General features: G+C 33.2%; 1 pseudogene; it reads right to left on the bottom strand.

Annotated features, from left to right (window-relative positions):
• Positions 1–2,546: 2,546 nt before the first annotated feature.
• Positions 2,547–2,890, bottom strand: LOC122892058 (annotated as a pseudogene).
• Positions 2,891–4,647: the final 1,757 nt, after the last annotated feature.

The raw sequence follows: 4,647 nt of genomic DNA, 5'->3' as shown, positions 1-4,647 counted from the left end.
CAACCCACACGAAACAGACAAACACATCAAAAAATGGGCAGAAGATATGAACAGACACTTCTCCAATCAAGACATACAAATGGCTATCAGACACATGAAAAAATGCTCATCATCATTAGCCCTCAGGGAGATTCAAATTAAAACCACATTGAGATATCACCTTACACCAGTTAGAATGGCCAAAATTAACAAAACAGGAAACAACATATGTTGGAGAGGATGTGGAGAAAGGGGAACCCTCTTACACTGTTGGTGGGAATGCAAGTTGGTGCAGCCTCTTTGGAGAACAGTGTGGAGATTCCTCAAGAAATTAAAAATAGAGCTTCCCTATGACCCTGCAATTGCACTCCTGGGTATTTACCCCAAAGATACAGATGTAGTGAAAAGAAGGGCCATCTGTACCCCGATGTTTATAGCAGCAATGGCCACAGTCGCCAAACTATGGAAAGAACCAAGATGCCCTTCAACGGATGAATGGATAAGGAAGATGTGGTCCATATACACTATGGAGTATTATGCCTCCATCAGAAAGGATGAATACCCAACTTTTGTAGCAACATGGACGGGACTGGAAGAGATTATGCTGAGTGAAATAAGTCAAGCAGAGAGAGTCAATTATCATATGGTTTCACTTATTTGTGGAGCATAACAAATAGCATGGAGGACAAGGGGCGTTAGAGAGGAGTAGGGAATTTGGGTAAATTGGAAGGGGAGGTGAACCATGAGAGACTATGGACTCTGAAAAACAGTCTGAAGGGTTTGAAGTTGCGGGGGGGTGGGAGGTTGGGGTACCAGGTGGTGGGTATTATAGAGGGCATGGCTTGCATGGAGCACTGGGTGTGGTGAAAAAATAATGAATAATGTTTTTCTGAAAATAAATAAATTGGAAAAAAAATGAAAGGACAATGTTGAAAATGTAGGACAGATCATGCTATACAAGGTAAATGAAAACCAACAGAAAGCAGGTGAGCAATACCAACATCAAACAAAGAAGAGCTCAAAGTAGACACATATTAAATGTGAGAAAAGAAAGTTATTTTGAAATAGAAGATCTGATTTAAAATGAAGATAATCAGAAATGTACCACTATGAACCTAAAGTATTATATCACATTGAAAAGAATAACTTGTATAAATATAAGGAGAAACTGTAAGATCTCAAAGTAAGAGGGTATAATGTATTTGTCTTATACTTCACCAATTAAGTACCACAAAATGATTATTAAGTAGTAATTCTAAAAAGGAATAAAACAATAAATACAGGAAAAATTAATAGATTAAAATGGAGACTTCAATAGAATTATAGCTAAACTCCAGAGGTAGAAAATCTAATAAGAAAGCCAAATGAAAATTCATGTTCTGGTATTAGGAATTAGACTACATAGACATCATTAATAAAAAGCAAATATTAATTTAAATTTTGAACTAATGTATGTGTGTGTGTATCTTATGTATGAAATATAAATCAGTAAAAGTTAAGCAATAAGAGTTAAAAAGAAAACCCCCAAACAAAATAAATAACAAAGTAAAACAGTCCTAAGTAGAATAAAAAGTATAAAGAATGAGACAAGTCACAAAAGAATTCATTCCCAAAACGTTGGTTTTAAAAATGAGCTCTGTCAAGCATTCAAGGAACAGATAAATTCTATGAAATTAGGATAATATTAAAAGCTTTTCAATTTCCTGAGGCTTGATACTTCTCCCATCCAAGTACTAACCAGGCCCGACCCTGCTTAGCTTCCGAGATCAGACGAGATCGGGCACGTTCAGGGTGGTATGGCCGTAGACAGGCTTGATACTTCTAAACATTACTAAGATAGCATAGAAAAGAACACTATATATTCCCAAATGAATATAGATGAATATAGGATAAAATATTTCTAAAAAAGTCATTAGCATGTTCAACCAGAGTGTACTTGAAGAACGTAGTACATAATGCAATTCAAAATAGTGGTTGGTTTGGTAGGACACAGACAAGGGACTGACAATACATAGATATTGGAAATGCTCTTATTCCTAGCCTGGGTGATTTTTTGAGAGTGGTTTTTTTTAATATTAAAAAAAAAATGTTTATCTGAGTGCAAGAGAGAAATCACAAGCAGGGTGAAGGGGTATAGGAAAAGTAGGCTCCACGCTGAGCAAGGAGGTCAATGTGGGACTTGATCCCTGAGCCAAAGGCCACCACTTAATGCTGAGCCACCCAGACACCTGGGAGTGTTTTTTGAAGTTGTGTTTTGTAACTTACACATACATTGCTTAAGTTATTTTACATGTTTCAAATATTACCTTAATTAAAAATAACAGGACAAAAAAGAAAAGAAGATTACACATAATAAATTTTACTTAGTCCAAGAATGTAAGTCTCATTAAACACTGGCAAATGTAGTAATGTGATTCCTCATATTAGTGAGAGGACTGCATGACCATGTGACTAATTAAAAAACAAACATTAGCTATAATTCAGCAACCACTCTTTTATTTTTTTTAATATAACAGAACATTTAATTACATTAGTTTCCCATCAACACACTAGTCATTTAATGTTAACTATATTGTCCATTTCCATTGGTTGGCAGGAGGCTTTTCCACTAAAGGCTCCCATGGTTTCCGCTGTATCATTTTTCTTGCCGACCTAGTTCATTTCAGCCTGAAGAATCACCTCTTCTAGGTAGCCTCCCCGAACTCGGTCTTCTAATTTCTTAATACCTGGCTCTGCTTTAACTATACTTAGCTCCTCATTTGTAACCTGTTCTGTATACTTTCTATATGCTGCATTTTTAGGAATTTGCTTAAGAACATCAAATCTTTGTGTACAATATTCTTAGCCTTTTGTGTGGACTTTCAGATAAAGCCAATCCCACAAGGCCACTGGTCTTCAGCAAACCCACCATGATAGCCATTCAGCATCCATTCTTACAAAATTTTTTAAAACACCAAATCCATGGTAACTAGGTATAGTTATGTAATAAGATGTTTTATCTGAACCAAGAGAAGATACCATGCTGAATGGAAGTATACTGTTAATAACAAGAGCAAAATACCAATGCCTGCTTTCACCTCTACAATGAACACTGTTCTGAAAATCATAGCAGGTATAAAAAGAGAATAAAAAGAAATAAAAATTCATTCACTTTGGAATGAACCTGCCATTAGTTACTATTTTTTTTATATTATAGAAAACACAAGGTAATCAATTGCAAAATCATCTGAATTAATAAAAATTTAAATAGGTGTCCACTTATTTAGTAAATACACCAAAATATAATAGCCTTTCTGTATAGTAGTTAGAAAATATAATAGAAAAATAATCATTATATTCACAATAGCAAATAATCTATAAATTATTTAAGAATAAACTTAATAAAAGACATATAAGACAAATGTAATTATGAAACTACACTGACTGTCATAGAATAAGAGCTGAATAAAAGAAGGTGCATGCTCTTTTCCTGGATGGTAAGACAAAATAATTTAAATGTATAAATCTTCAAAAATTAATATTGAGATATAATTCCAATTAAAAACTCTTGGTATAGTTTAATTTTTGATAAAATCATACTTAATGTTGAAGAATAAACATGAAAGAATATGGTTAGGAAATTTTTGAAAAAACATAATAATTTGTCCTATCACATATTAAAACATATGATGAAGGTATAACAAATAAATAGCATTTTTCTAAAAGCAGGTTAGACTAGGAGCACCTAGGTGTTTCAGTCAGTTGAGGGTCTGACTCTTGGTTTGAGTGCCAGTCATGATTTCCTGGGTCATGAGATCAACCCCACACTGGGTTCTGCACTTAGTGATAGTCTGCTTGAAGATTCTCTCCCTCTGTCCCAACACTCTTCACGTGTATGCTCTCTCTCTCTCTCTCTCTCTATAATAAATAAATAAATCTTAGAAAAATTATCGTAGACTAGAAACAGACCATAATCTTAAAATAAATTGAGACAAGTATAGATAAAAATCAGTATATGACCCCTCAAGCCATAGTATTATGGTATTAAAATATAGTATTATAAGCTCATCATATTATAAGCTTATACAGTATTATAGCTCATCAAACCATTAAGTAAAAAGTGAACTATTTATTTAATAAATAAATTTATTTAATGGTATGACAAAACAAGCTATTCCATATTTTATGGACAACATTCATTGTTATTGCATACTTCAACCGTAACTAAATTAAAAACTACCAAAAAATCCATAAAATGTTTGATGCAAATTGCTGAATATATGAACAGTTATCCTGTGGGGTCAGGCCTTCCTATGCATGACCAACCATAGGGAAATGTTCATAAATTGGCAGAAACCATAACAACAAAAGCCTTAAATAAAAGCAGAAGGAGATAAAACAAAAATTTCAGAATTTTTCCGAAAATCACTATAAACGGTACTAGAAAGCAAACCACAAATCCGAAAAAAAATTCTAGTGTCTATATGCAAATACCCAATTCTGATATCTAAACATTTCTTTCAAGTTGGTAAGTAAAAAAGGAATATCTTAATGGAATTTTGAGCAAAAGACACAGCATGGAATTTAAATTAATGAATTAAAGTGGACAATAAATGAATAAAAAGATGTTTGGATTCAATAACAAGAAAGAAATGCAAATAAAACATAACCAAAATAGTATTTTCCATC

Source organism: Neovison vison, chromosome 12 (assembly GCF_020171115.1).
Source record: "Neovison vison isolate M4711 chromosome 12, ASM_NN_V1, whole genome shotgun sequence".
Taxonomy (NCBI): domain Eukaryota; kingdom Metazoa; phylum Chordata; class Mammalia; order Carnivora; family Mustelidae; genus Neogale; species Neogale vison.
This window is presented reverse-complemented; position numbering and strand designations above follow the sequence as displayed.